General features: G+C 38.4%; 1 protein-coding gene and 1 long non-coding RNA gene across 5 annotated transcripts in view; both read left to right on the top strand.

Annotated features, from left to right (window-relative positions):
• vn (membrane-bound neuregulin protein vein) overlaps window positions 1–24,043 on the top strand; it is a 323,286-nt gene that overhangs the window by 123,739 nt on the left and 175,504 nt on the right. The gene's annotated exons all lie outside the window — the stretch shown is intronic.
• LOC148938201 (uncharacterized) overlaps window positions 1–24,043 on the top strand; it is a 51,187-nt gene that overhangs the window by 7,168 nt on the left and 19,976 nt on the right. The window contains exon 2 of the long non-coding RNA XR_016140104.1: window positions 2,437–2,550. This is a non-coding gene — a long non-coding RNA (uncharacterized LOC148938201). The remainder of the gene's footprint in view (window positions 1–2,436; window positions 2,551–24,043) is intronic.

The raw sequence follows: 24,043 nt of genomic DNA on the forward strand, positions 1-24,043 counted from the left end.
GAAGATAGGTTCAATTAAGTTAATAGCGATGCCGCTCGTGTGTGGTTTCGGCAGTCCGGTCGTGTCTTTATCTACTTCGTCGAGCTCCAGAACGATGCGTTTATGCTTTGGCAACCGCCGCAAATGTACAGCGCGTGCATCTCTTTCTCCATTTAAGTGCATACGTGGTACACGCTTTAGCACGCTCGTGTCTGGGTACGTATGTGAGCGTAATGCGATTGCATCCCTGTCTACGTGCTGGTGTACCATGCTGTTAGTGTGTATTGACTTTGTCCGGTGTGGTTTGTACGCCAGTCGGAGAACCACCACGATATGTGTTACTCGTATGCGGGTATAAACACACATCGGGTGTCTCGAGATTCATCGCGAACCGTTGTAATCTTGCGATGTATAATTGAGATTTCGTAGATATTGTAAATAGAATTTAGAGCAAAAGTAACCTGTTAACTTACACAAAATTATGCGATAATCACGCGAGAAATCCCACGTGTGAGACTTCATTTTGAGTTACACGCGGAAACTTTACTGTCATTGTTAATACGCTCTCCCTGTGTGTGTTGTCACTGAGTTGACTACAAATAGAAACAAATAAAACGAGAAAAATTGCACGAGCAACGTGTCATGTTATAGATAATTGTAATACGGGCACTCGTAAATGTGTTATATTACGTCATATGTTTCGCGTCACGACCCGATTGTTATCGACGCTTAAAACGAAATCTCGGACTCCACTTTCGCGATAATGTAAATTGCATTTTTATATCGCGATAACCGATCGAGATTACGATGCCGTTTTCACGAGCGGAATCGAGGAGATGATACAAAAAGCTGAATTCGGAAATGATTGTTTAATTTCCTTCCGATTCACTTGCGATTACGTAAATTATTTTATCTTATCTACATTAATCATTATTTATATTATCCTTCTTATATACACGTATACATATATTCTATTTTATAATATTTTAAATAAAATAAAAGAGTCTACACACGTGAGAAGTCTATTTAAAGAAATGTTTTGATAGTTCTGCAATCTTTAGCTCAAAGTATAAAGCCGCTTAAGAAAAATTAAAACTTTCTGCTTTTATTCGCGCATAAGACAAAAACCATTGTTTTCTTTATATTCTGCATAAGAGAAAGAAATTCATTATTATTAAACATAAAGTTATATTACGAGAAGAATATTACAAAGTGTGAAGCTCATCTCGCTCTTGGTCCGAGGCAAAAGTTGAGATTGTAAATTTACCACATCGCTGATTTTAACGCTTTCAAACACAAAGCGTTGGGACGGCCGCGCCGACGTCGAGCGCGTGTCGGTAAGACGCAGCGCAAATGCAGGGGCGGCTGCGGGCGGCTGTCTGGGAAATTCGGCCAACATGTCACGTCTAACGTACCGTACCGTTAATGGAGGCGTGTGTTACGACGACAACACGAGACGAGGGCCGGGCGAGAGGCTTTCACGATGCCTGAAACGCGACGTCGCGTCGGCGGTGCTCGATAACACGGCGTTGTCGTGGGCGGTCCCGCGGAACGGACCCGTCGTCCGTGAGGGTCCTTGTGCGTCTACCACGAGAAGCATTACGGCAGCATTACGACCGTCAGCAGGGGGAGTGATCGGCCGTTATCGTCGAGCCGTTCGTCACTGTATGCGATCCCGATCGCCCGTGCGCGGGCGGCTCTTCTCGATCCGTGGTATGCGGCGCGTCAGTAGTGCGCGTGTAGTAGTCCGGCTCGATAATGTATCGGGCCCCCATAGCATCATTGGATTATCCGCGCGAGTCGGACTACTACTGCTGGTACCCCTAATTGCGCGCCGGCGAACACCGCACGGGAACGTTTACCGGCAACTCGGCCCGCTAATTGGGAACGCCTGTCCGCTGATATTCGAGATCATGCGCATGACGAACGCGGTGCGTACGTGGCAACAAGCGTACGTCGTAGAATACTCCGGAAAATGCAAGAGAAAATGTCTGAATCATTCTTGAAGCTTAGGCTTAAAACGTTGACTCTGAATATTGAATACTAGAAGGAGTTACGGAATATTCTTTGAAAAGATGAAGATGATAAAAAGTCCGATGACATAAAGAAATGTTGCGTCAAAATTTTACGTATATTTATGAAGTTCCAGCCTATTAATAACGATATCCCCAATGAGTTTAAAAGCAAATATTTCAAAAATACGAAATACTGTACGAAAATAATTGGGAGATGTGGGATGTATTTTTGTCTTATATTTACTTTGCTGAAACATATACTTTTTCATATTTACTTAATTTTTTTATCAACAAAATAAGAAATTTGAATCATCAATCTATGTACAACATTTCGAGCGCTTAAACTGACATGTTACAGCAAATGTAATTTGATCGATGCGTATAGCTAATCCAAGTAATTATATTTAATTATGTTAATCTGCTTTTCTTCTTTCTGTTCTAGGTAGGTGTTCTATATTCTCGAAAGGGACTACGAATCGCTATGGGTAACTAACCCAAATTCTCGGTGCAACGGATCTAAGGAATGGTTGGACCACGAGCATAGTGACATCAAAGCGTGAGTCTGGCCAATCCGCCATTTGCAATCAATCTGTACATGTATTTCGATGAAATGAAATTGACATAAATGCTGCTTCTTAACATGCGAATATTAAATACTATCGATTGATGTGCAAAAAATAATGATTAGATCGTGTCTATAAATTAAAAATATAATTCTATTTTTTTTTTATCGAAATGAATCACAACAGTGTGTTACATTGATCAGCTTGAATCACTTCGATTTAAACTACTTTTCTTTTTTAAGCACTTGAGAATATCATATAGTTCAAATGTCAATTAAGATCAACATATCGTTTTCTGCTTTTCTTTATTGATTTTTATATCTCCTGTATTTGAATGACAGATGGATATAAATTCAATAATTCAATTTTTTGAAGAAAAGGTTAAAAATCATGACATTTTTAAATTAATATGGATAAATTTTAACATGTTGATACATATATCTAAGAGATTTTTAAATCATTTTTCCTGTAAAAGATATAAAAAAGTTTTATTTAAAGTCACACATAACTATTTATCATAATATTTAATGTGGATATTTTTAGTAAATTTGTTATATCCTCCTATTCGCTTTCATATTATATAACTTGTAACATTTTATTTCATTTAAACTGATAATTTTTAATTCACATCATTCGTTAGCAATTCTCAGACACAAATTTTTAAAAATTGGTACTTCTTCAATCAATATAGAAAACTAGATTATCATTTAACTGCTACAATAATGCAAGTAGAAATATACCAAGCTAATCCAATTTCAATAAATAATAATTATTAGTACACTAAATCCAAGTTTCCTTACCATTAACGCGAACAGTAATTAAACTAAATCTTTCCCTCCCTATTCCCATCTGAGCCGTAGAAACCTAAACTAGTTTAGGTAATCGCTAATCATAGAGCAGTTAACGGAGTTATTTCGAAGTATCACCGACGGAGCGTCTCCTTTCGAATGCGCTTCACTTCTATCCTATTGTCACACTGCGCTCAATTACTCCGTGCCATTTTCGGATGGTCGTGTCGAAGTTGCATCATCATATTACTCGATTCGGTAGAATTGAAGTACTCGAGCCGATCAGTATGCCTAATTACTGCTACGAGTTCCATCGAGACATCTGCAGACACACTTAACTATGTAATCGATATTTACGCGATGCTATTCTAAACAGTATTATCATTGTGCTTTTAAGAATAACGTACCGTTAATTACGACGCATTTTGATTGCACTTTCCTCGTGTGATTAAAGAAACATTTTGTGTTTGGTCCATGAGATGTAAACTTTCCTCAATAAAATCATGCGACAACTTACAACAGTCTAGCGGGGTTTCATTATTTTCTACGTACTACGCTTTGTGACATAAAATATCTTTGATGTGCATTCCATTCGAGATGTGTGCTATTACTTTATCTTAACGGGTCGTCGAGTTACCTTATCACATAAGTCTTATATCTACGTCAATGTCTACCTGTGCTGCTATTGGTCTTTATACGCACCTGGTATATCGTCTCTATGTCAAAGAGAAATAACAGAACAACTGTTTTGCCACTCCTCTCTCTGCCACAAGGAGCCGTGCTCTAATTATATACTGTTGGAAAAAATGTGTTGAATTTAACATAAATCGCATGTCCCAAACGGTCCACTCAAAATTTTGTATTAATTTAACATAATATGGATGTGTTAAATAATAACACCGATGTTAATATTTCAACAAAAAAGAAATGTACTCTTGATCTTAATTTGAAGTTAATTGTGTATTACAATTAACATAATTTTTATGATAAAATAACATGTCGAGACGCGTCAAAATTCAAGACTGTGCCGAAACCACACAAAGAATAATAACAAGTCATCCCCACTCCTGTTATAGAGTAAAACTAACATTTTTTGTGTGTAAATTTTAACATATTGAATAAATACGTACGAATTGTGTTATTTTAACACAATTTCTTAAATCATTTTAATAATTTTACATTTTATATTTGTTAAGGTCAGTTAACATAGTAGACATGTATTAAATTTACATATAAATATGTAGGTTATTTAACACAAAAATTTTAACAAGAACCGATTTTAACACAAATACAAAATGTTTTTTACTGTGTACACTGTGTAAAATCGGTCCTTGTTAAAATTAACACAAAATTTGGAGTGGACCGTTTGGGATTTATGTTAAATTCAACACATTTTTTCCAACAGTGTACACGATTGTTCCAAAGTTGCATATACGACGTGCATTTAGATTCAAAACATATCAAAATTCTTGAAGGAAGAAAATTAATTTTCGCTAATGTAATTTTACAAAAAATATACGTAAAATGTAATTATTTTACAAATACATATAGAATAATTATATGTAATATATACTAACATATTATAGTCAATTAACAATAAAACAAAATTAACCAGATCTCTCAACCAACAATCTTATAAAAATTTCTCTCTCTAAATTTTTTTTTAATATAATTAATAAGTAATTTGTTTATGCGGAAGATTAAAATGCATCTCCAAAGACAGATCAATTTTCGTTTCCCCGATTGCATTTTTAAAGCCGCTAGGAGCTTCGCGCGGCATAAGATTACAACGAGAGTATCATGAAGTAACACCCATAGATCCGGCGCGAGAGGAACTCCCGCAGTATCGCCGTGTTACACGAGCGGCTCGATTGGGGGAAAAGCTCGAAAACTCTCGGAATGGCGTGCTCGCGATGGGATCGTACGTATACCCGACGTCACTTGCAATCCGCTCGGGAGCAACGGCGCGTTCGCGAGAGCGGATAAACAATGACACGATAAATCTCGCCCACTTTCCGTTTCCGTCCCGTTCGCCGTCGCTTTGCGGCAGCGGGGAGCCGCGAGAGGGAAAGGAGGGAACGAAGCAATTAAAAAGTGGGGTTCGCCTCGAGAGGGCTTGTTACGACCGCGCCCGCACATTTATCATTTTTCTGCCGGACCCTCGGAAGCGTCCGGCGAGATCTCCGAGGCATTCGTGCCGAACTCTCTGGTCCACTTCGCCCGAAAACCTCCTCTTCTCTCCCCCCCCCTCTCTCTCTCTCTCTCTCTCTCTCTTCGCCCCTCTCTCTCTCTCTCTCTCTCTTTCTCCCATCAGACTAGCCGGGCGAGCTTAGTTGAAATTTCATTGTTTCTGTTTTCTCGTGGTTTCGCCCGTGGCGATAAATCGGCCCAGCCGCTTTTCCAGCGCTTCCACTGCCGGTCGAAGCTGAAACATTCGACGGGCAAAATTTGCCGTCCAATACATTTCGTAGAATATAGAAATAAATGCCGTCCGATACAGTAGACAATTGAATTATCAGACTTGAGAAATAAAAGTAATTCGGAGTAACAGGTTTGACCGTGAACACAGCTATTAATTTTATCAAATACGTTGAAGAAGAAGCTCATATTCGTATGAATTTAAATGGATCGGGAAAAATAAACGATATTCCATTACGTATAAAATTCTACGACGATATTAAATTAACGATTTGATTTTTCTTTAATTAAATGTATCAATGATAAAAAGAGATATCAAGATTTATAAAATAATTTATAACTATAGTAAATAGAATGTCTTGAATCACAATTATTTTTTTTTTTTTTAATCGAGTGAACATGAACTCGGCGGATTATTTGTAGTAATTATTTACATTATGGCTAAGCCATGCTAACTTTTCCTTAGAAGCAAAGGCTAAACCGCTGAACAATAATTTATACACTAATGCCCATCTAAGTAATACCGGTTAATTCCTCGGCGGTTTACCCCGACGGTTGCCCCTAACCCCTGTTAACCTTCCGCGATTAGCGCTATCATTAAATGGGATCGGCGTCACTAAGGGATGGCGATAAAACTTAAGTGACCGTTATGGAGCGACACGATTCGATATCATAATAATTCACAGCGGAAGCAGATCATTAACAGCGGAAGTATAATGAGCAAAAAGCGAGAGGTAGGTCGGCCGCTCGAGACCTCAAATTTCTCTTCTCGCCGACGAGAACGAGTCGCGTGATTCACGAACGGCAAAGCGATAAAGCGTATTCTTTCCGGCGATCTTTCTAGCCCCGAGGGTTCGATCTCTCGCCCCATTCGGATTGCGGAAACCCTTAAACCTTGGTGCCGCAAGCTGGGAGAGAAATAAACCTCTAGAAGTAGAGACGGAACGGGTAACGACAGAAACGGGATGTCTGAAATGGTCAAAAAGGTGCGCGCATAACGATCAACGTTCTCTTTTCTTCCCAAGAAAACGGTCGATTTCCGATAATGTAACTAAACGAAATTCAATGCTAACAATATCTTGGTAGTGAGAGCTATGTTTGAAAAAAAATTCGATACTCATTGGACTGAGTAACTTCTAATTTTCGTTGCATAATCAAGTTCGCAAAATTTATAATTATAAAATCATATGACAAAATTATTAGATATATATTATGCTCTTCGTTGATAAAATTGCTCTTATGTTTTATCATATTTGTTATTTTTAAATAATAGAAGTAGAATATTAAGTGGCACTTTTACAATATGACTAATCATGTAGACCGTCTCATGTTAAAATATTTTTTTTAATATTTTTTTTTTTTTAAAGAAGAATGAAATCACACATCTCAAATTTTCGCGTATTGTACTTTTATTCCTCTATATAAATTATTGAAGGATATAGAGGATTTTCTTTTTGAAAGCTTCAAAATCGTATTTATCGCGTTTCAAAATTTATTTTCATAGAGAAAAGAGAATCGGCAAAATCGGAAAATTTAACCATGCTCAATGTTTTGCTCGATAAGATAGAGAAATCCCTTGGTCGATTGCCGGTCGATGGATGATCTGTTCGGAAGAGCTCCGGCATCGACGCGATACGGCTTTGACAATCCGGATCGTTACACACGAATGCGGATCGATTATCGAAATGTGCCGCGTTCTTCAAGTATGCATATATGTGCATGATATACACACACACACATACACACACGCGCGCGCGCGCGCGCGCCTCACGCACACGCATATGTGAACTCCCATTGTCATAGCACGCAACCGATGCCGCGCGTAATGCTCGCGCTTTCAACAGGGGAATACCGAGCCACCGCGTGATTTAATGCGCGGCGCATTCGCGTGTGCAGCGTAAGAGGATTACGGGGTAAAAATACACACACATACACACACACACACACACACACATACACACACACGCGCGCGCGCGCGCGCGCGCAAGAGGAAAAAAAAAGGATCGATGGCGGTGTAGTATCTACGGTACGGCTGTGGTGCGATCGTAGGTATCGCTGGATTTTCGGCATATCCTTCCCGCATTGAAAAATATCGCGTCTATATCAAATTCGAATTTTTAACAGAGCAGATAAATAACTTGCGGTACATTGCCCGTTTGCGATACGCACATCTAACATACGCGCGCGCGCGAACGTACAATAAAATAAATTACACAAAGCGCATCGGATTTTATTCCACCGCGCAACGTACGGAATATTTCACCGTGGATCCGGAATTTTTTTCCGCTGACGAAATCCGTACTCCTTTTATTCGAGCGTGTAACCTACGCCCGGAGATACAACGCATGATTTAGGGCGGTACGGCTGCAATATGTCCATTTCAATTTCGCGTTGTACTTCGTCAAGCTGTTTGGAAAAAAAAAATACCGTCAGGCATTCGATAGCACTCGTTGTACGGGTTCGATCTTTCATTCGTTGAAATATCATACGTATATGCATATATAGATACATACACACATATATACGTATTTCATATATATATATATTTCGGTCCAGATTTGCACATGCATTAGTAAGTGCTCGATGGTTAAGCTTTAGCCATCAAATTGAACAATCGATTAAAAGGGATTTCGAGTTCCAAAAATTTGAAATCTAAATCTCGAAGCAATATAATACCATCTAACCGGAGATCTATTTCCGCAGTTTTATATCGTAGTTATAAAATTATTTTATTAGTTGTAATCATTCACTATATATTCCGCATCTCCGGAGAAGCACGTCGTATCATAAATCTAGATAGTTCCGAGTTCACCTTGACGTAAGATTGCAAAGGATTAAGAGTATTCTCCCTCAAGAACGAGAACGTAAAATTAACGCACCGCGACGACATACTTGCCATCATGGCTTTTACGATGTCGCGTGTCGACGTCTTATGCCGCGTAAGATCGTCCATCCATCCATCCGAGGGATCGTCACCGCGACCTTTACCGGGGTGAAAGCACCACCGACCAGGATTAAAGCACGCGGTCGCCCTTCTCCTTTCGGTTCGTTTGATCCGCGTCGCGTCCTTCTGGCGCCGGGCTCGATCGATCATGTCTCTGTATGATATCTCGTAAACAACGAAGGGAGAGAAGGGACGTTTATTGTCATCCCAGGACGGACCCTCTGGGGACAGGGACGGAAAGAAGTATATAACGTGGAATAATATGAGGGAGTGCCATATCATGAATTAAGATTGTTACATGTGTTTGTTGCAAGAGTGAATAAAATATAACTATATTTTTTCATCTCCTGACATGTCCGAGCTACTTGCAATACTATTTGCATTATTATTGTATTTACGTAATTAATTTATATCAAAAACTGATAGCCCAATAGGTAAAAATAATTACTATGTGACATTACAATTACATAGAAAATTAAATTATTTTTTTTTTTTTTTTGTATGTTTGTCAAAATACAAAAATACGTTATAGAATTCTCAAAAAATTGATACTTAACAAAGATACTATGAAAGTTATATAATATTTAATATAATTGTTTTCTTTAAAATAAAATAAAATTTATTTCTGAAAAGTCAAGCGAACGTTACGACTGAAGAATCCACAAATGAATTAAAGATTAATATGTCAAAGAATAGAGTAAAGAAGATAGCGAGGTTGTTATCTTCATTCTTCTCCTTGTTTTTTGTTGTCAACCCCAAAAAAACCAGGTGCAACACTTAGTTCCAGTTCCTCGTCGACGCTTCCGCGATAAAGCGGAGCGTGGCGAGCACGTCAATCTTGAAAAACGGCGAACGCGTCGCGGGCGTCGCAACGCCGCCACTTGCGAGCACTGCCGAAACTTCTCCGCCCAGGTCGGAAATTCCGCTCCTCTGCGCCTGTTTTTCCGCGGGAAAAAGAGCTCTACGTGATTGACGAGATCGACGTTACCGAGAGATGACGAACGGCTTTTGCGGTATCGCGTTGTTCGTTCCGTCTCCCCCGATCAGTCCTCACGCCATCCCGAAACAATCCCCGCTCGCAAATCGACTCTCTACTTTCGTTTATCGATGCGTTTGACGATGAATGGTCGCGAGGAAAATAATAGACAGGTTGCGATCACGCGGCATATTGCGACAATTAACGATCCAAATTGGAAATCTCAAATTACTTGTCGGTCATCCGATGATTAACGTTTTCTTCTTTAATAGAAAATATGTCTCCTCGATGTACAATCACTCCTCGGTGATTTTGTCAGAAACGAACAAGGTCGGCAAATTGCATGACGAAATAAATAGACTTTTATTTTTTTTTTTTTTTCTTTATATCCATTAAATGACAAATTTTAATAATATGAGTTTTAACATGTAACATCGTGTAACACGAATAACACGAAAATATGCAAACATATATAATGCAATTAATAGTTGCAGTTAATTTAGAGATAGTGGATGTAAGTGGATGTACAAAACTAAATCTGGGTGTGTGTGTGTGTGTGTGTGTGTGTGTGTGTGTGTGTGTGTGTGTGTGTGTGTGTGTGTGTGTGTGTGTGTGTGCAAAATGAGAAATCAAGGATGCCTTATCCTCGAGAAGGATAAGCAAGAGGTCGTCGGCAACGGAAGGGAGTAAATGGCGATATAAAGTAGCAAAATCTGTGATCTGCATTCTCTTGAGCTGAGAATAGAGCGCGAAGATAAGACGCCGCGCCGGGTAAAAGGGCGAGAGAGAAATATAATGGTGAGAAGCCGAGATAGGTGGGAAAGCAGACCTAATTCGATGCCAGAATACGATGTGCACCAGTTATTATGCTGCACTTTATTTTCAGTATGCGAAAACGCGTGGGCGAGTTTCCGCTGTTCTTACACGAAAGCAAACGCGTCGGTCAAACATTTTCATTTTGAACATTTTAAATGCCGCAAAACATATAAATCTACTTTATTTAATTTATAATTGTCTTCGAGTGTAATTGCGTGTTAGTGCGTGGGAATATTTCAGGGATTTATTTTACGGAAATATAAATTGTAACTTAAATTGTTTCTAACGTGACCCTAATGTTATTAAGTCCATCCACTTAATTGCGTAAAGTATCTAATATTATATCCCAAAAGATAATGTTGGTAAAAGAATCAAGGAAGTTAAGACCTTTAAGAAATACAGGTTAAAATATCACAAGCGGCACGGATATGCGACGGAGAGGAAGCGTGAAACCCGCAGCTGGGATTTAGTTTGCGTGAAACGGAAATACGGGGATGGAGATAACGAAAATGTAATTTATTATTTCGTGACCGCGGAACAATAAAGAGCTATTTTTAGTGGACGCGAGGTATAAGGCAGATGGTAATTGAAATTAATAACCGGAGGAAGAGACGATGTCGGTCGGGGATCTTAACGATAATTAAATCTGCCTTTAAATCCGAAATAGACGCTTATCCGACAAAATGCATGTCCACGCAAACCAATCATTACGGGAGCATAATCGGATCGTGCTCTCGCAATATTTTCAGTTATTTAACAATAATATATGGAGTTATAATAAATCATTATATGAGATAATAAACTCAATCTTTCATCAATAAATATAGTATAGTAATGGTATATACATCGAGTCTCGGGGGGTTAAATCATTCTGTTCCCTCTGCGAAACGTCAAACGTTCTTTCTACAAAGAACAATGGACTAGAGCACCTTTCTAGCAAGAACACGACGCCATTCTCTCCTTCGAGCTTTCGGCTCTATTAGGAAGAAGCTCGCCGGAGTAATAATACAGACTCGCGAAGAGGGGGGTTCCTGGGTCGCCCGTGGCAGTTTCCTCAAGTACTTAGGAGGTAATACAACAAGAAGCGTTAATTGATCCTTTAGGACGACTAAATTAGTCGGTAAATTTATTTAAAAAAAAAGTTCCATCTTACATCTTTCAAGCATATCTTTCAGATCATAATTTATCCTCGTCATTAATTTTCTAAGAGCCCACTACATAACGTTATTACATTGATTATCAAATTTATTATTTCTATTTGAAAAATTTTCTTCCCTTAAATGCTACAATAAAATAATACTGTTAAAATAATACTATTAGACAAGTGTTGAGATTATGGCTGTCTAAACCTAATTCTTTTCTTTTAATGATTCATTACTACTAGTAAGAAATCAAACTGATTAATATTTTACAAAATCTTTACAAATACATTCGAGCAATACATTAGTCAGAAGCATAATAAAAAACATTTTTACTTAAAAATTTCTAAGCTAATCCTTTTTTAAACGTATATTACGTGTACGTATATTTTAAAGTTCTTAAAATCTGCACATGCTACATTTATGTTAATCCTTTTCCAACTTATTTCATATTCATATTTTCCATTTTATAAATCTCGTAATCTCTAAAAGATAGCACTAGAAGAATCCCTGAGAAGAATAGTTTTGACATTGTTATTACGTATCTTACAGTACATTCGCAATCCAAATTTCCCGTATCTTTTTCATTACAATATATATATCTAACTTTCTTGGAGCTTTGAATTTCCTTGGCGAGGAAGCTTCCGCTCTCTCGATAAGAGAGTAAGCTACGCGTGGCGGAAGTGGTTGGCCCGGCCCGACCCTTGGGCGATTCTTCGGAAGAATCCGAAGACGCGCTCTACATCAGGATATCGCTCGCTCACTCGCCGAGATTGAAATCCCGAGGGATAGTGGCGGTTTCTCCCTCCCTCCCTCCCTCCCTCCCTCCCTCCCTCCCTGCCTCCCCCCCTCTCTCTCTCTCTCTCTCTCTCTCTTTCTCTCTCTAGCATCTCTTTCTCGCGTCGACACGTAGAAATATACATCCTGCGTGCTCTCCTCCGGCTTCAAAGTTGCGGCTTCGTCTCCCCTTATCCCACCGCTTAGAGAAATGGTTACAGGGAGCAGCACGGACGACGGGGAGGCTTTCGCGGGACGCCGAAATATATTCAGACGACATTTACAAGCCAAATTGAAGGGAATAGAGAGGCGCCGTCGCGCTATGCGAGCGCGCCAGCGCGAAAGACAAATTGATTTTGAAATGGTGGAAGAGAGGAACACGTCGAGAGAGAAGAGAGAGAGAGAAAGAGAGAGAGAGAGAGAGAGAGAGAGAGAGAGAGAGGAGGGGGGCACAGACGAGAGGAGATTGGGCGGCACCCGAAGAAGGTGCAATCAAGGTTGCTGCCGAGCGATCTAGCAGCATTTGATAATTATTCAAATTACGACGAAATCTATTCGAACATCGACAACATTCGAACATAGAATCACTAGACTGACACACCATGCTCTCCGCATCATTTTCTCACGAATGTCCTCTACACATGTCTATCTACACATATAGATGATGTGAGATTTTAGAATCGAAGTTCCAGTTCGTCGCTTCTGGACACGGAAATTGCTCGGAGTTTAGCAATGCCAAATAGAGAATTTATCTGGCAAAGATGACTTATAGAATGACGACTCGATAGAAAATATCTCTTTTTGAAGGTGAAAAAAGAAAAGCAATGAGTGATGATAATAATTATAACGAGAGTATTATAATGTTATTAAGAATAATAAAAAGGCGCTAAAGAGTTAATTAATTTGTTAACTTTTCACGGAATTTCTCTTCTTTGTTTTTAAATACCTTATTTTCACCTTATTTTCTATTTTAAGTAGGATAACTGTAAACTACATTGAGATAAATAAAATAAATCAGTGACATTTACCCGGATTAAATATCACGTTGCGTCTCTTTGTGTAGCTGCGACGAAATTAACATCAGATTACTCGCTATTTTGTCAATTAACACATAGCTGCATGTCCACAGCAAACAGTTAAATATTTGGCTTAAAAGATCACGTAAATAGAAGAGGAAGAGAGAGAGAGAGAGAGAGAGAGAGAGAGAGAGGGAGAAAGAGAGGAGGAGAGACAAAGAGGAAGAGAGAGAAAACAATCAGAAATGTATTAATCGACGAGAGTAGATTAATCAGAAAGCTGATTAACGTGTTCGGAACTTATTATCCGGTGCTTTTCACCTGTATATGCGGTCACCCCGTTCCCTTTCCCTTGATCCGTCCTTATTAGCGGCGAGCCTAATCTAGATACAGTATTGGAAACTTCCGCTAATCAGGCCGAGCACTTAACTCGATGGGTCAATAAACCGCGTACCGCGCCGGCCAATTCGAATGCATCACACCGAGCGTGTTATCGGCCAATGTTAAACTCACCAAGGCAAACTGCGGGGGACCGCGGTCGTTGAAATAATTGTAGTCGAACGATCCGAAATACGACTATTTCAGTAAATTCTAACACGGCTTGTTCACTTTCATGCTGCGTCGTCGCTTCACACAGGTACGGTCACCGGTTCGAGCGAAGATAGCGAGGTGATTTCACAGATTTTAATGTCGCCCTATGCTCATCTTAAGCTTCTTTCTCTCTCTATTCCTAAACACAAATAATATTTATTTTATCTTAAATGTAGAAGTATAGAAGGTAGGAGAGAGAATTAGAATGAAATTAATCTAAAATATATTCATAACTGAATTTTTCAGATTTCTTTCTTTTAATTTTGATTTTCTTTTATTTTCTAAGAAATAATTTTATAAAAAAAAAAAAAAAAAAAAAAAAAGCAATTTAGACATGTATGCTTTACCTTAAGTAATTTGCAAGGAACAAAGAGAGTATTCGCGTGTCTGCTTCGCGCTATTTCCGGAGCATATTTCATCTGCGATTGCGTTTGAAGAAAAAGAGAGCCGAAAATTTTTGCCTGAAAATTTTTTCAAATAGACGTATCCCTTTAAAGTGATCCGAGCGGGTTACGCGTAAACATCACTGTTCGGCGCTCCTACTTAGTCAATGGCTCCGAAACTTCGTTAGAACGGCCGAAGTGGCTTCAATCCCGACAGTCACGAAGAACAATTTACATGCCGCGTGTAACACGCGCCGGCATGCCGGCTGCAAAGCAAAGCGGCGACGTCTAAACCCACCCTCGCACGCGCGCGTCAATCAACCCGATGTCGGGGTTACCGCCACGTCGTACGTAAGTGTTTACTTCTGTGTGGGTGCTGTAGACTCGTAGGCACGTAGTGGAGTATGTCTACATAGACACACTGGCGCACATATGTGCGGTTATGTAAATCGGAGCTGCTTGCCGTCGAAGCGCGAGTAGGTATTCGGTAACTGTCTGCAAAGCCGCGCACAATAATGTCGGCTGTAATAATGTCAAAAAGAGTACATACACGGAAAGAATAATTTTACAATTTTTAGACTCGCATGAAGTTATTAAATCCTAAACTGACTACTAATTGTAGTTAAAATTAAATTAAAAATTGTGTGCTGAAGTATTTAAAAATTTGTATACAGTAAGATTTGAATAGTAAGATTTGAAAATAATTTTGTTGGATCATTAAAATAATTATATGGGACGTGTAAATATGTTGATAATAATATAATATTACAAAAATTTTTTATATTTCGGTAAGCAGTTTGAACATTCTACATAATTATTTTAGTGACCTAATAAAATTATTCTCGGACCTGTATAGGACCAAATTTTTAAGTAAATTTTTAAGTATTTCAACAAAACTGTTTCTTTCCGTGTACTCTGCAATAATAGAATTAAGTCTATCCATGACTCTTTATTGTCGTAATTGTAAAATGAACACTTGAGTCTGCAAGAGCCCATAGCACACGGAGAATCCAATTTCTCCCTTTATCTCTTCGATTACGCTGCAGTTCCAGCATTTATGGACATTTATGGAATACATTAAAAATTACGGATGTAGATTACGTACATGATAACGACGACGATGTATGGCGTATCAAGTGAGATAAGCGTCAGCATTGTATTTCATGGATTTCTCATACGTGAGACCCGCGTACGATTTGCGCTTTCTGCAATTACGCATATTGTTTCCGTATTGTGTCTCCTGCGGATACGCGTTTACGCGCCCATACGTACGTACGTGCGTGCGTGCATGCGTGCGTGCGAACCGTGCGAACGCGCATTGAACCATGCGGGGCGTCATGCGTTCGCCGAACATGAACGCACGATCGACGACGACACCTTGTCTGGCTGCCCTCCCCGATAATTAACGCCCGCCACATGCCACGGTCATTAATTCGCTGATTCTACACGCCGGTATGTCCGGTATGTCTTTGATGACACGTGACAGCCGTGAAAGCGGCCTCTAGCTTCCCTCAGGCGCTCGGGCCATTTCTCAGGCGGAAGGAGTGGCCGCCCAATTAACACTATCCCTGTTAATTTCTTCAACGTATTAAATGTATTAATCTTATTTTCTCTCTTCCCTCTATTTTTTTTTTATCGAATTTAATTCAATTATTTTTTAACGATTTTTTTTGCTACATTTATAATTTATAATTTATAACCTATAATTTAAAGCTGATTAGATCAAATGATATTAGTTGATCAGGATTCAAATTCTTATTAAACAGAGTAAATTTTGATTATATCTGCTCCATTTTTAAAACTTTTTATAATGTCTATATAATTTCTGTAAAATTATGAATTTATATGTAGTGATGTGAAATAGTTAATAGAGACGCAGTGGCCGACGATGCAGTTTAATAAGTGATGTTCGGTTATCGATCGATCAACTTTCATGGGTGTGACTATCGAAAATTACTCAGCCGAGTCGTACTCAATTTTAAGCGTGCAAACTTAAGTGCTCTCGCACTGAATGAGTCTTCAGAACGGCGTCAATAGTGAAGCGAATAATGAGAGATAATCGGATTTCATTGAACTGTATAACTGTAATTGACGCATAACAAGATTAGATACCTTTCATTGTAGAACAGCGAATGGTGAGGGTTGAGGGGGGGGAGGGGGGAATAAGAGAATTTCTCGTACCCGGAGTACGATTCGAACGATATTCTAACGTCCGACAACGTTAGTCCGTAATTAAGAGTCGCTGTTCCATAGTTTCTCGTAACATTTATTCCGTCGAGACGCGAGAGAATTATTTCCCGTGTAATTGCGAACTGGTAATTATTCGTGTACGGAAATAATTAATTGAAGCAAGCGACAAATTCGCGATTGCACTGTCATTTCCTATCGAACGTTTATATTGCGTTGCGTGAGCTGTCCAGTGAGGGATTTTCCTGATGCAAAAAGTGCGGATTATACCTAAAAGGAAAGAATTCGTGGCTGGACCGGAGACGGATGCAATATCGGCCGAATTCCTTTTTTTTTTTGACAGCGATAGAAGGTCGGGCAAAATCACGCTTAACTCTTGCGAAATCAAGATCGGCTTATCGCGTTCCAAAAGAAGGGACGAGATTGTGAGTGATATAAAAAAGACGAACAGAGGTGGAATGGAGAAGTTTGTCCTCTTAGGAGGAGACTATATTTTTTTCATTTTCACGGATCAGCAGACGAACGAAAATACTCGGGGTTGAACAACGTGCAGAAAAAGATTCGACTTTGCGCCTTAGGTCGCAATCTCAGGATACTCTTTATTGAAATATATATAAAGTTCATGGGAATCATCAAGAGAGAGAAAGAGAGAGAGAGAGAGAGAGAGAGAGAGAGAGAGAGAGAGAGAGAGAAAGAAGCTGCAGAGTCAATCATAAAACAGTGATCGAGAATGCATCAATTGAGGATTGAAGAGTCGTAAGGAAGATTTAGAAAGAAATGATAAGAACATGATTAGGCAAATCAATGCGTTATTTAAGCTTGATTTTTATATTATTATGTTAATATTTCTTAAATTTTTCGAAGATATTGGATGTGAGGATAATGATGATTACCATGGCAAAATATTCTCGCAACGAGCGATCTTTTTCTTATCGATAATAAAGCCGTATCGGCATGTCCTTCGGTTTTACATGTGGCCGAGGCCGTTCTGGCACGGTGCGCGAGAGTAATCAACTATAATAACATCCGTTTTATGGTTGGTTACGAGGGTCCCGCGTTTTCATTTAATATCACATGCATGACAAAAGAAACCGCTTACGCCTGAAATCACACGCGCAAAAAGAACGACACGGTTCCACGATCCTGTGGCCAACAGGCGAATATTCTCTCGCGCTTATGTGAGATATTGAAAGTATACCGATGATGTAAAACTAATTGAGTGCGATATTTACCGATATATATAAAGATTTGCAAAAAAAAAATAAGCATTCGAGTTTAAATCTAGCCAAAGTAATATATTACTTGTTTGTCATCAGATGTTCAATAAGCAAAGTAAAAAACTATATTTTCTACTAACTAATTATAATTTCTTTATTATTAATTTACCAACATAATCTAATTCATGAATAAATAATATGACAAGATCAACAAAAAATACAAATAAGCAGAAAAAATTATCGATTAATTTCCAACAAATAATATAAAAAACAGCTACGTTGATTTTTTTTAAACAAAGAAATTGTTTATCAGTTATGGCATTTTAACACAATAATGGCAAGTTTGCAGATTTACTTCTATTTAGCAAAATTAAAATATCTCGTTAAGCAAACGTTTTTCTTTCTCAGATACTTTCTTCCTCCCCCTTTGAAACTTGTAGACGTACGAAATTGCGAACGTTGTTAAAACTCGTTTCGCTGAAGAAGTTCTTATTAGAAGCTTCTCTCGGAATATCTTTATCGGCTTTTACCGAATTAATCTTTCTCTCTCTCGAGTTCGCGCCTTGTCGTGACGTTTGATCTCTGATCGGTACTCCTCGCGAATCATTCACGATTCCGCGCGAAGTCGAAAACGTACTTCCGGCGCGGATCGAAGAAGCTGTGAGATTTCCTATTAAATGACTCGCCTCGCGAGTTCTTGAACAGCGATGTCAAGGAGTGATGCCTTGATGTCGAAGGACCAGTCTGCCAAGTCAGTATCTCGTTAGTAGAGCTTCGAGATTACTAGAAAATGAGAGAGAGAGAGAGAGAGAGAGAGAGAGAGAAAGAGAGAGAGAGAGAACAAGGTAAGAAAGAAGCGGTCTCAAGGCGGAAAGGAAAAGGAAAGGAATCAAGAACCTTTCCGTTAGGAGACGTGGAAAACAGCGGGATCATTCTCTGCCGATAAATCTCGAGATCTATTTCGAGGACTCCTCCGTAAATTAATCCGTCGATCTGACTCTTCCGTTTCGCCGCTTGATTCTAATCTGCAGCAGGCATTTCCATAGACTCCTCGATCTTTCAGCCCCCTGGTTTGATGACAGATATTCATCCGGTCCTCTCTATCTCTCTTCTTTTCTTTCACTTTAGCATTATGTTGAGTGAAAATCTCCAATTTTGTAAGAATAATCATATAATTTGCAAAAAATATCAATACTATCTTAAATTATATTATTCCAAATATGTTATTTGTCAAAATAATAACATAATGAAGAAAAACATAAAACTGTATGTACAGAAAAGAAATTAAGAACATTTAATTTTTTATTACACCTTAAATCGTAATAAGTTTGAACTTTGCTTGATTTATTTATATATATTTTCTTTTCAGCATATTGTATAACCGACGTTGAAAATATTATTTTGTACTGTTGTTATTATATTATTATATTGTTATTATATTGTATCGCGGCAAACAATATAGTGTAGCTTTAGGTAAAACGAAAAGTGGGTCGTGGCTCGCAAAGTTAACAGAAATATTTTTATTAAAAGTATTTGATAAAAATTCCGTTTCAGACAAACTATCCGGAACTATCGAAAAATATTTACAACGCTGAGTGAGCAAGTTACTCTTAACAGAGTTTTCAGAGTTCGCCTAACCTGATGGCAAGAGAAATACAGGCCAGCAGACAGTCGCACTTGCAAACTTTTCGAATATTTTATCCTCTCTTGTGCACGGTGTAAATGCAGTCCATATTGCTCGCGACACATAACAGAAACGGCTAGTACTTGTCGTAAATATGATTGTTTCGTTGATATCATTTATGCGATGAGAATCGAAAAATTAATTTAAAAAATTAATTTATTGACGTACAATTCAAGTTTTTCTTTTATTTACATATTATATGTAATTTAAAATAATATTCAGATTATCTCAGAGAGAAAGAGAGAGAATTTCTAATTATATATGCCCGAGGAAAATGAGGTGACAGACTCATTTCGACTTCCAAAATGTAGAGGATTCAGCATCACACCGATTTCATTGCGTTTATTTAATTCCGTCGTATAGTTGAGCCAATTTTAATTACTTCGTTAAATTACGTTGATATTTCGGTGGTTAATAGGAATTTATCCTTGAAAAACACACGACGCGTGATACGCACGATTACGTGAAACAAAATTTTAATTACTCATTTCAAATATATCGCGTAAATATCTCGGAAAATAGGAATTTATTATCGCTGTCGATGCCGCACGATTCACGTAAATTACTCGAACGTCACAATCGCGATCGTGTTTTTCCTAGCAAATCCGTACCGATAAGTCGTCACACGTCTAACGCTCGGAAAAAAAGACGTAATTGCGATTTTATCACGCTTGATAAGACGAGGAAAATCAAAAAAGGGATGAGGCAAGAAAGAAGGAAATATAAATATCGTCGGGGATGCGAGGACGAGTTTTTTTTCGCGATACCGATAGAAGAGATCAGCCGACATGCTTTCTCCGGAATCCAACGGCTTAAAGACGGCATTGTCTCCGGCTGTAAATCCCTGTTTGTTCGGTGACGACATTAATAATACGTACACCCGATATACCCGATAGGTATATCGACGCGAAAGCAATATCTTGCACCATTAATATCCACGGAAGGATAGGTCTTCTCCTCTTCTTCTCTCCTTCTTTTCTCCTCCCTCCCTCCCCCCCCAACACAAATGCATTCTATTATATTCCCGCCGGTACTCACTGTACCTGCTATATCTACTCGACATTTCTCCCTGCCTTTTGATACGTGCACCGCCAACGAAGTATCTCGTCACGGAGCTACCGTCTCGGCCGCATTTAGACATGCACAGCGATCTTCCATAGAAAACCTTGAAGTAGAACAGTCTGCTGTTTAATTACGCATTGTAGAATGATAACTTGGCAGCAAATGTCTCGTTAGTGATCACAATGTACCAATTGCAGAAATTTAGCCGGTAAGAATGGCACAATGTGCTCCGAAAGGGAATCGTATAATTTTCAGCAAAGACACTATTTGATAAATCAGGAATCAAAATAACTCTGACATTTATTTTTTTTTCCATGTTTTTACCTATTACCTACTAATTAATATAATTAAAAGATAGTACAAGATAAAAATAAATTTTATTTATAAAATTTGAAATATTAAGTTATTTTAATGGTTATGAGAGAGAGAGAGAGAGAGAGAGAGAGAGAGAGAGAGAGAGAGAGAGAGAGAGAGCGCGAGAGAGATTGAGAGCGAGAGAGATTGACATAAAATTAGTAAAAATGCGGAACTCTCTCTATATAAAATATTTATAAAATTTATATATAAAATATTATAAGTAAAACATAGAATCAATATACACAATTCTAGCAGAGGTTTATATTTCGTAAAATACTCGTGATACAATAATCAGTATTTTGCTCTTATTTTGAAAAAGATGCAACCCAATTTCTAATTTAATTCAAAGTAATTTTTAAATCGTAACTCAAATATAAGCGATTAAAGTTATATCGTCGAAGAACGTGACTTAAGGGGGATTCTAAAAGACGCAAGACGGAGAACGATAGGGATGGCAAACACAACCACCCTTGGCCAGCGAAACATCGCAGCGTTATAAAATATGCATTACCTATTCCCCGGTAGAAGCCAGAACAAAAGCAGAACGACGCCGAAACTCGTAAGGACAATCGCCTCCACCCATTTCCATATCCGCTTCCGCGAGAGAGCCCGTTGGCCGGAACGAGGGTGCGGAAGAGGACGAGGAAAAAACGAAGGAGAGAAAGAGGAGAAGGTGGAGGAGCGGGAAAACCGAGTCGTACGGTACAAATTTCCGATAAGAATCCGACGACGCCGGAGGCGAAGGTGAGATGGTTGAAACGGCGAGGAAATAAAATTACAAACGGCTCTCCGAAGCAAAAAGGGCTTTGTGAATGGGACCGATGCGAGGGGTGGAGCAGTAGCAGGACCTGGACTATACCGGAACACTTCGCATTGGTAATGGTCCACGTTTAAGTCGGCTATCATTTATTTAAATTCGTCGTTTAGGACGGCTACGAAGGACGCAACGACGTTCCGTCGTTGCGAAAATACGAGTTTGCCCGGAAGTAGTAAAAATACATTCGGGTCAGACTTGAGCTAGCTAGGTCAAGTTTCGCCATTCGGATACAAGTGCCGCTTTCGATGACGATTAAATATCATTTGTGACACGCGCATCGGTATTTAAATACCGAAACATAATATTCCAATCTAACGATAAGAATGAAGATGGACAAGATGAAGATTAATAAGATCAACATCAACACTTTCATAGAAGTGAAATTAAGTTTCCGAAACTAATTACTTAGGAAGAATTAAGGCAAAGAATTTCCACCGCGAAATAGCGAAATGGCGCCATTCCGCGTGTAATTAGATAACTAGCGAGATGCTCTCGAGGCACGGCGAAATTTTTTTTAATTTCACGTTAAGCGACCGGAGCGGATTGTTGTTTCGGCATTCGCGGACGCATTTGCAAAGTCGCCGACGAGTCGACATTCATTTCCGGATTTAATCCGCGGCCGCGGTGCGACCCGGCGAAAAATAGCTCGACAAAATGAAGCCATTCGCGCGAGCACCCGCGAGCGCCAAAACGCCGTGCCGCACGCTATCTCCGTTCGGATATTCGCGATTTGCGAATATCGCGGATAATAGCTCGGCCGCTCGAATTTTCATTGGCGCTGCTGAAACGCGAGCGCACTTATCGCACGTGAAGGGTCCTATCGCCCGAAAAATTGGCGAGTCGCCAGCGACGTCGTGTATCACAATCGAACGGCTTATTGGTACCGTGAACAAAGTGTTCCGCAATTCTCCTTGCTTCGAATTACATCTTACGTTAATTTGAGATCCGTTTCTTTCTAGACAAAAAATGGATTCGACAAAAAACTTTTCTAATTATTATATCTCTTAATTATATAGACTGTAACTGTTAACATTCGATCTCAAATCGTGGCGATGAAAAATTCTAATTCTTCAAGTTTATTAAAAAAATTAAAGTCAGAGTAAAGTTATCTTCTTATATTTTTATCATTCTTATTTGCGAGTAAAGCCTAATTCGAAAAGAATCTTTAAAAGAGTACTATCATTTGAGATTCAAGAATTATTGGTGCTAACGTTAGTAGATATTGTTTTAAAAGAGTACAATCATTTGAGATTCAAGAATTATTGGTGCTAACGTTAGTAGATATTGTTTTTTCTGATATATCCTTCTAATATTGTTAGCCGTCTGATAATGACGATAATTTTAAAACATCTTATGCGCATGTTTCGCCAAACTGTAAACCTTTTTCTTTATTCTCTTTATTGCTCTTATTCTATCTGCAATAACTACTTCTCCATTCAAGCTTCGAAAACCGTAACTTTTTTCGTTCTTGGGATTATTACTATCTGATGAAGTTCGGATTAGTTCGTGATACTTCTGTTGTATGCTTCACCGTTGACCTCACTTCGGCGATTTGCTTTATGGAATCGATTACGTTATATGTACGGGGTAGTCAGTAAATATTCTAACATATGGAATGTGTTACTTTTAACAGCAGAACTATACAATCAAGAATAGAGAACAGAGAGTGCTTTTTGTTTTCAAGGAAAAGCGAAATTGATTGAAATTACTGAGAGATATGCCGCACAATTCTTTTTTTTTTACAAATAAGCTAATTACATTCACAATATGATATCTCAATATGGCTATGTAAGCGTTGCAATGTTTTCTAATTTTTTGTTCAATCCAATATTGGTGATCAAATTCAAAATAGAAAATATTTCTGAACATTGAAAATATAAAATGTTTTCAAATATTTACATGAATGCAGTAAAGATTTTCAAAAAAGATATCATAAACTTAAACACTATCTATAAACAGCAAGTAGGCCAAATGAAAACTTCACATTGGATAATTACCCTAATTAATCCAATCTAATTAAAATTTCAAATCTGAAACTAAAGATCTGAGAAATCGAAAATGCATAATTAATAATAATGCGATATTGCATAATAAATAATGATGCAATATTGCATCTATAATCCTGTTCTTTATTTGAAATTGATAATGAATTATTGATAATAAATTGATAAAGATAACATTATTTCTTTGAGAGAAATTAGATTCATCCTTACTAAGACATTTAATGTTGAATTTTAAACAAAACGTATGCTTTAATAAAAATTGGTTAAAAAAAATCAAATCGGTTAAAATTTAATAGAGCTGTTTCGCGAAA

This window comes from Pogonomyrmex barbatus, unplaced genomic scaffold, assembly GCF_055798465.1.
Source record: "Pogonomyrmex barbatus isolate J1 unplaced genomic scaffold, ASM5579846v1 scaffold1, whole genome shotgun sequence".
Classification (NCBI taxonomy): Eukaryota; Metazoa; Arthropoda; class Insecta; order Hymenoptera; family Formicidae; genus Pogonomyrmex; species Pogonomyrmex barbatus.